Source organism: Schistocerca gregaria, chromosome 2, assembly GCF_023897955.1.
Source record: "Schistocerca gregaria isolate iqSchGreg1 chromosome 2, iqSchGreg1.2, whole genome shotgun sequence".
Classification (NCBI taxonomy): Eukaryota; Metazoa; Arthropoda; class Insecta; order Orthoptera; family Acrididae; genus Schistocerca; species Schistocerca gregaria.
In genome coordinates this window covers 268,709,340-268,717,996 of record NC_064921.1, presented here as the reverse complement: position 1 = coordinate 268,717,996, position 8,657 = coordinate 268,709,340, and the positions used below count along the sequence as shown (strand labels likewise).

At 45.1% G+C, this 8,657-nt stretch overlaps 1 pseudogene; it reads right to left on the bottom strand.

Annotated features, from left to right (window-relative positions):
- Nucleotides 1–1,805: 1,805 nt before the first annotated feature.
- Nucleotides 1,806–1,923, bottom strand: LOC126337462 (5S ribosomal RNA; annotated as a pseudogene).
- Between the last annotated feature and the right edge of the window lie 6,734 nt (nucleotides 1,924–8,657).

Here is an 8,657-nt window from a genome sequence, read left to right as displayed (position 1 = left end):
AAAAGAAATCCGGTGGAATTCGATTACTCGACAAATAGTACAATTCTCAAGGCTGTCAATTCAACTAAATACCTGGGTGTTAAAATTACGAACAACTTCAGTTGGAAAGACCACATAGATAATATTGTGGGGAAGGCGAGCCAAAGGTTGCGTTTCATTGGCAAGACACTTAGAAGATGCAACAAGTCCACTAAAGAGACAGCTTACACTACACTCGTTCGTCCTCTGTTAGAATATTGCTGCACGGTGTGGGATCCTTACCAGGTGGGATTGACGGAGGACATCGAAAGGGTGCAAAAAAAGGGCAGCTCGTTTTGTATTATCACGTTATAGGGGAGAGAGTGTGGCAGATATGATACACGAGTTGGGATGGAAGTCATTACAGCATAGACGTTTTTCGTCGCGACGAGACCTTTTTACGAAATTTCAGTCACCAACTTTCTCTTCCGAATGCAAAAATATTTTGTTGAGCCCAACCTACATAGGTAGGAATGATCATCAAAATAAAATAAGAGAAATCAGAGCTCGAACAGAAAGGTTTAGGTGTTCGTTTTTCCCGCGCGCTATTAGGGAGTGGAACAGTATAGAGATAGTATGGTTGTGGTTCGATGAACCCTCTGCCAAGCACTTAAATGTGAATTGCAGAGTAGTCATGTAGATGTAGATGTAGATGAATCACATATAGCGCGCGGAATGAATGAACACGTATATCTTTTCGTACGAACTCTGGTTCTCCCTTATTTTATCTTGGTGATCGTTCCTCCCTATGTAAGTAGGTTTCAACAAAATATTTTCGCATTCGGAGGAGAAAGTTGACGATTGGAAGATTCCGTCGCAACGAAAAACGCCTTTCTTTTAATGATGTCCATCCTAAATCCTGTATCATTTCTGTGACACTCTCTACCTTATTTCGCGATAATACAAAACTTGCTGCCTTTCCTTGAATTTTTTCGATGTACTCCTTAAGTCCTATCTGATAATGACCCCACACCACGCAGTAGTATCCTAAAAGAGAACGGACAAGCGTAGTGTAGGCAGTCTCCTTAGTAGGTCTGTTACATTTTCCCAAGTGTCCTGCCAATAAAACTCAGTCCTTGGTTACCCTTCCCCACAACATTTTCTATGTGTTCTTTCCAATTTAAGTTGTTCGTAATTGTAATACCTAGGTATTTAATTGAATTTTCGGCTTTTAGGCTGATTTATCGTGTAACCTTAGTTTAACGAGTTCCTTTTATCACTGATGTGGATAACCTCACTTTTGGTTATTTAAGGTCAACTGCCAATTTTCGCACCATTCCGATATTTCTTCTAAATCGTTTTGCAGTTAGTTTTGATCTTCTGATGACTTTATTAGTCGATAAACGACAGCGTCACCTGCAAACAACCGAAGATGGCTGCACAGGTTGTCTCCCAAATCGTTTATATAGATAAGGAATAGCAAAGGGCCTATAGCACTACCTCCTGTTTCACTCGATGACTTTCCGTCAATTACTACGAACTGTGAACTCTCTGACAGTAAATCACAGATCCAGTCACATTACTGAGACGATATTCTATAAGCACACAATTTCACTACGAGACGCTTGTGTGGTACAATTTCAAAGCTCTCCGTCTTCAGGCCAGAAGTGGCTCATCAGAACCATCCGACCGCCGTGTCATCCTCAGTTGAGGATGTGGATAGGAGGGGCGTGTGGTCTGCACACCGCTCTGCCGGTCGTTACGATGGTTTTCTACGACCGGAGCCGCTACTAATCGGTCGAGTAGCTCCTCAATTTGCATCACGAGGATGAGTGCACCACGAAAAATAGCAACAGCTCATGGCGGCCCGGATGGTCACCCATCCAAGTGCCGGCCACGCCCGACAGCGCTTAACTTCGGTGATCTGACGGGAACCGGTGTATCCACTGCGGCAAGGCCGTTGCCACAGTATCAAAAGCCTTCCGGAAATTCAGAAATACGGAATCGATCTGAAATCCCTTGTCAATGGCAGCACTTCATGTGAATAAATAACCATGTTTTCTAAACCCATGTCGACTGTGTGTCAATAGACCATAACAACAAGAAAGTGTTTTAGTGTTGGTAATTCATTTGTTACAGTCATCGACCATCAGATGGCGCTCTGGAGGCCTGTCCGTGTGTCCCGTGGTTCGTCTCCGCAGGCAAAACATTTGGTTGTTTTATCGGTGAACAGCGCGTGCAGCATTCATTCTAAGATACAACATTGCCGTCCCCCTCCCCCGATGAATACGTGCGACTGTTGAACAACTTCAGCTATTTGAATGGTGTCGCATTCTGGGCCAGTGGGAAGCTGACTGACATATGGACAGGTTGATGCACATGTTGGGCTCAGTGTATGGCTGGTGTCCCGCTGTGCTGAAGAACATTACCAGCCGTGTACCGCAAGTCTCTAGAGGAACGGAAGGTTCCAAATGATTGGAAAAGAGCACAGGTAGTCCCAGTCTTCAAAATGGGTCGTCGAGCAGAAGCGCAAAACTATAGACCTGTATCTCTGACGTCGATCTGTTGTAGAATTTTAGAACATGTTTTTTGCTCGAGTATCATATCGTTTTTGGAAACCCAGAATCTACTGTGTAGGAATCAACATGGATTCCGGGAACAGCGATCGTGTGAGACCCAACTCGCTTTATTTGTTCATGAGACCCAGAAAATATTAGATACAGGCTCCCAGGTAGATGCTAGACTTCCGGAAGGCGTTCGATTCAGTTCCGCACTGTCGCCTGATAAACAAAGTAAGAGCCTACGGAATATCAGACCAGCTGTGTGGCTGGATTGAAGAGTTTTTAGCAAACAGAACACAGCATGTTGTTATCAATGGAGAGACGTCTACAGACGTTAAAGTAACCTCTGGCGTGCCACAGGGGAGTTTTATGGGACCATTGCTTTTCACGATATATATAAATGACCTAGTAGATAGTGTCGGAAGTTCCATGCGGCTTTTCGCGGATGAATCTGTAGTATACAGAAAAGTTGCAGCATTAGAAAATTGTAGCGAAATGCAGGAAGATCTGCAGCGGATAGGCACTTGGTGTAGGGAGTGGCAACTGACCCTTAACATAGACAAATGTAATGTATTGCGAATACATAGAAAGAAGGATCCTTTGTTGTATGATTATATGATAGCGGAACAAACACTGGTAGCAGTTACTTCTGTAAAATATCTGGGAGTATGCGTGCGGAACGATTTGAAATGGAATGATCATATAAAATTAATTGTTGGTAAGGCGGGTACCAGGTTGAGATTCATGGGGAGAGTCCTTAGAAAATATAGTCCATCAACAAAGGAAGTGGCTTACAAAACACTCGTTCGACCTATACTTGAGTATTGCTCATCAGTGTGGGATCCGTACCAGATCGGGTTGACGGAGGAGATAGAGAAGATCCAAAGAAGAGCGGCGCGTTTCGTCACAGGGTTATTTGGTAACCGTGATAGCGTTACGGAGATGTTTAGCAAACTCAAGTGGCAGACACTGCAAGAGAGGCGCTCTGCATCGCGGTGTAGCTTGCTCGCCAGGTTTCGAGAGAGTGTGTTTCTGGATGAGGTACCGAATATACTGCTTCCCCCTGCTTATACCTCCCGTGGAGATCACGAATGTAAAATTAGAGAGATTCGAGCGCGCACGGAGGCTTTCCGACAGTCGTTCTTCCCGCGAACCATACGCGACTGGAACAGAAGAGGGAGATAATGACAATGGCACGTAAAGTGCCCTCCGCCACACATAGTTGGGTGGCTTGCGGAGTATGAATGTAGATGTAGACGTAGATGTAGACCAGTACACCAGGTTCAGGACGTCCACCAGGTGCATTGTGGGAGGAGCAGTGGTCGACCAAACATCATCCAAGTCTGCGCACATGTGGCACCTGATGTGTCACCAAGGACCACTCAGAACCACTGAGACTAAGATCACGTGTGACTCTGTCTAGGCTACCGCAGATATCACGACACCACCAATCACGTCTAGTCTGGTGTCGTAAGAGTCGATTGGAGAGTTGGACAGAGACAAAGATCAAGTATGCCTAAGACTCCGTCGGACTATGACCAGGATACCACAGACATCACGACACCGCCAAACACGTCTAGTCCGGTCGACTGGGGAGTTGGACTGGGACTAAGATCAAATATGACTAAGACCCCGTGTCACTCTGACGAGGACGCTACAAACAACACGACATCGCCAAGCACGTCTAGTCCAGTGTCGTGAAAGGGTCAACTGGAGAATGGACTAGTACTCTTGCCTTAGTGGATTCTGTACGTGTGAGAGTGATGGATGTACATTTGCACACCTTGAATCTGGTGAGTGGCCTACTCTAGAGTGTATCACTTCACAAGGGTCACATCCCAGGCTTCGTTATGGGGATACGTGGGGGAGTGGGGGGAAGGGGGGGGGGCGTTACAATTACAAGTCTTGGTCGCTTTGCTGTTTCTGCAGGTAAAGTAACCACTGCCCGCTATATTGTGCATCTCGTTATTCATTGCCATTTCTTCGACAGGAAAGTGATGTGCTTTTTTCGCAGAACGATTCGCGGCCATGTAAGACAGCTGCGGCGCAACATGCCCTTCATTATGTACAAGCACTGCTTTGGATAGCAAAATCACTAGATATCTCGCTAATTGAACACATGCTGAAGAGGGAACTTAGTCTTTCCCCAGCGCCTGCAAGAAGCACTCCAAATTGCACCAAGAGGTGAAAGGTGCTTGGGAGAAGCTATCATAGGATTCCATTTCTATGATCGCTTGCATGCGAGAATAGATGCCTCCCTTGTAGGGACTGAAAATATCGACCGGTTAAAACCTATATCGGTGGTTTAGTTCTGAATAACCGGTATATATCGGTATATGTTTGGTCTAGATTATAACAGCTTTCTTTTATTTTTTACTAATATCAGAATAAAAAACCTAATTATAAATTAATCACAGCAGCAGTGTCAAATTTTTCATTTTTAAATAAACGTTGTTTAAAAAAACGAGTAATTTTTAATCGCAAAATTTCCATTGCATTCAAATATTGCGATATTATAGGAATAGGAAAAGCGGTCAGTGCTATTTTCATAACAGTGCCGACAGAAACGAGGAACAAATACATGACATCAGAATTGGCACAGGATTGCTGAGACAGTAATATCCCTGTTGCCGTGTGCCTTGGCTTAAGATAAACGTGTACACGCAGTGTGCAAGAGATGCCCCCAACTAGTCTACACAGTATTTTCTCGCTGTCGTCGCCGGACCACCGTTGTACTGTACAACGGCATCAACCCCTGTCTCGAAATATTTTTACGAACTATCGTAGCAGTTAAATGCAATGATTCAATTGCTTTAAGACGTTAAAGATTTGTCTGCCATTTCTATGAGATAATAAAAGAGGAAGGAAACGATGGTAACATTTATGAAATACAATTCATTCCTAGTGTACAATAATAATAGAGAGTTGCTGCCTGTGTCTACATAATATGCCTTTATCTGGTTGTTGCCCTTCAAAACGGACAAATTAACATGAAAAATAGACTTCTTCAACCTGAGTTTTCATCCTTAAGCAGTGAATATTCGTAATTCACAAACATTGGTATAAAATATGTTTTTGACCCGAGTTTCAAAATAGTTTTGTGGTATTCAACCACTTTATCACTTTTCGAGGAAAGCAGCCAACGGTGGATGGTGTAAGTTCTTTATTTATTTATTTAAAAAAAAAGTTCAAATGTGTGTGAAATCTTACGGGCCTTAACTGCTAAGGTCACCAGTCCCTAAGCTTACACACTACTTGACCTAAATTATCCTAAGGACCAACACACACACCCATGCCCGAGGGAGGACTCGAACCTCCGCCGGGACCAGCCGCACAGTCAATGACTGCAGCCCCTGAGACCGCTCGGCTAATCCCGCGCGGCTTATTTATTTATTGCCTATTTAATTTAATATTTTGATTCTATGTATCTTGAAACTGAGAGAGTCAAAATTTTTCATCTTTTTTCTGTTTCTACGTTTGTTACAGGAAATAACAGGATTAAAAAACCAGAAGTCGATTAATTCGGAAACCAGTTATTATGAGCGGTTTTAACAATCAGCGTAAAATGGCGTGGAAGAAAAACGGTTCTTTCAGCGATAACCACCTCCCATTGGCCTTACCGTGAGAGGGGCGTACATTGTGTATTGGTGAGTTGCTGGGTCACCTTTACTGCGACGTACGCGTTTCATTTGGTGTGATTTGTTATCATAAACGCCTCCAGTGTTGAACTACCTGTCACATTACTTGTCAACAAAATAACCTTGTCCTTGGGGGGCTGCACCCCTTTCCGGCAGTGATAACGGAGCGGTGAGTGCGGCCACGGTTGCTAGGCAGCCCTGCTCGGTGTGGGGATGCGGGCGCGTGGCGCGCAGCGGGCGCAGGCCGTGGCCAAGGTCAGGCGCGCGTCAGGTGCGCACCCACCTGCCTTCAGCTTCAGCGCGCTGTCGCGTGCCCGACAGTTGGCAAGCGTGCGCCCGCCGGGCCCCAAATTATTGTTATTACGATATTAAGTCGTTCCGCGCAGCCCTTTACCTGACGTTTATGCGCGCCTTAAACTCCCGAACCGCAAGCCTGTTGTGACAAACGCGCCGCATTACGCCGGTGAGTACGACTTCCGACTCGGCGTGTGTTACTGATGCTCCACAGAGATACGACCGAGTGTTTCTCGACCTGAGCCCGAAGTGTCTCATTAACAGGCCGTTTCCTGCTCCACTGTGGAGAGAGCATAATTTTTGGGTCTTCTCCTCACTAGAGGATCAGCATATCGCGACAAGCCAACGATGAAATAATGAGGTTAGTTCAGTAGGTCAGCAAAGCGTAAACACCTTTTCACTCCGCGGCTTTTCCGTAGACCTTATGCGGAGTGCAGTTGTCTGTACCGATGTCGTCATTATGTGGCCGGATGCTATTCTTGTCGACAGCAGGAAGAGAAGATTAGTTCTTTCCGTCAACTTCGTGCTCATTGGGGACGGAACATACGTTCGAAATGGACAAAAGAAGGGGGAGTCAGATTTCCCTTGTTTAAGAAACTTTGTATTCGCCACAAATGATATAAAGAAACCGTGGAAAATATGAATGTGGATGTTCCGACTATTACGTAACCGATAAAATTTGTTGTTTACTTTTTAAAATTAATTAATTCCTTGTGAAAAATGAATGATTTGAAGGGTATGTTGGGAACAGTTATGTTCTGCATCAACATTCGTACAGCGCTGTGTACAGAAAAGTAAGCCTGCCGGAGTGGCCGTGCGGTTCTAGGCGCTACATCTGGATCCGCGAGACCGCTACGGTCGCAGGTTCGAATCCTGCCTCGGGCACGGATGTGTGTGATGTCCTTAGGTTAGTTAGGTTTAAGTAGTTCTTAGTTCTAGGGGACTGAGGATCTCAGATGTTAAGTCCAATAGTGCTCAGAACCATTTGAACCATTTTGAACTGATACCTCAGACTCATTTTTGGACAGAAAAGTAAATGATTTCCAGTAACAAAAAATTTAAAAAATAGTGACGTCCCAGAATGAAATTTTCACTCTGCAGCGGAGTGTGCGCTGATATGAAACTTCCTGGCAGATTAAAACAGTATGCCGGACCGAGACTCGAACTCGCGACCTTTGCCTTTCGCGGTCAAGTGCTCTGCTTCTGCGAAGTTTGGAAGGTAGGAGACGAGGTACTGGCGGAATTAGAGCAGTGAGGACGGGTCATGAGTCGTGCTTGGGTAGTTCAGATGGTAGAGCACTTGCCCGCGAATGACAAAGGTCCCGAGTTCGAGTCTCGGTCCAGCACACAGTTTTAATCTGACAGGAAGTTTCAAAGAGTGACGTGTTTGTTAAGACATTTGACTGGCATTCTGGAGAACCGTGGTTCGAGTGAAACGGACCGACAGACGAACTCCTAAGAACAGGGAGGAAAGTGGCAAGCATAAAGAGAACATCCGGCTGGGACGTAAAATCCGCAGAAACTGCTTGTAACTAAGTGACGGTGAAGAAAAGAATGCAGGGAAGAAAGGGGAGGAAGATAAAGGATGGAATACTGGTTGACGATATTACCAGCGGAGTAAAAAAAGGCACAGAACCGAAGAAAGTAGGGCGCCTCCAATCGAACCTGTTGTATGATAGGTATACGAAAGAAGACATGCAGCAGTATCGAATACAGTAATTCCAAAACTAATCCATCCTATTTTTAGTGTTGACTTGAAGAATGCGAGTCATGTTATGTTGATGCAGTATTAGTTCTTGAATCTTCCTGCTAATGGCTTGTTGGCTTCATTGACCTGCAACAGATTGCAGCACCATGGAAGCCTACCGAAATGGAATCAAGGTCCGTGTAAAACACAGACGTGTCGCTGAACTCCTCACCGCTCAACAATACACGCCATTTGAAATCACATGCCCAAGCTGTATAGTGACGATACAGTAGTAATGTAGATACGGTAGATACTACGTTTCAGTAATGGTGAGAAGGATGTGCACGGGAAGCCACGTGGGTGTCACGTGGAAGCCACGTCCCGGTCGACCACGCTCAGCTGCCATCCCTTGTAATAAACGTCTCGATCAGTTCATTCCTGACAGTCGACGGATTCCACTCAAAGAACTGTGGAATTGTGTACGCAGTCGCATGTCGACTGTAATACTTTAGACAAGTT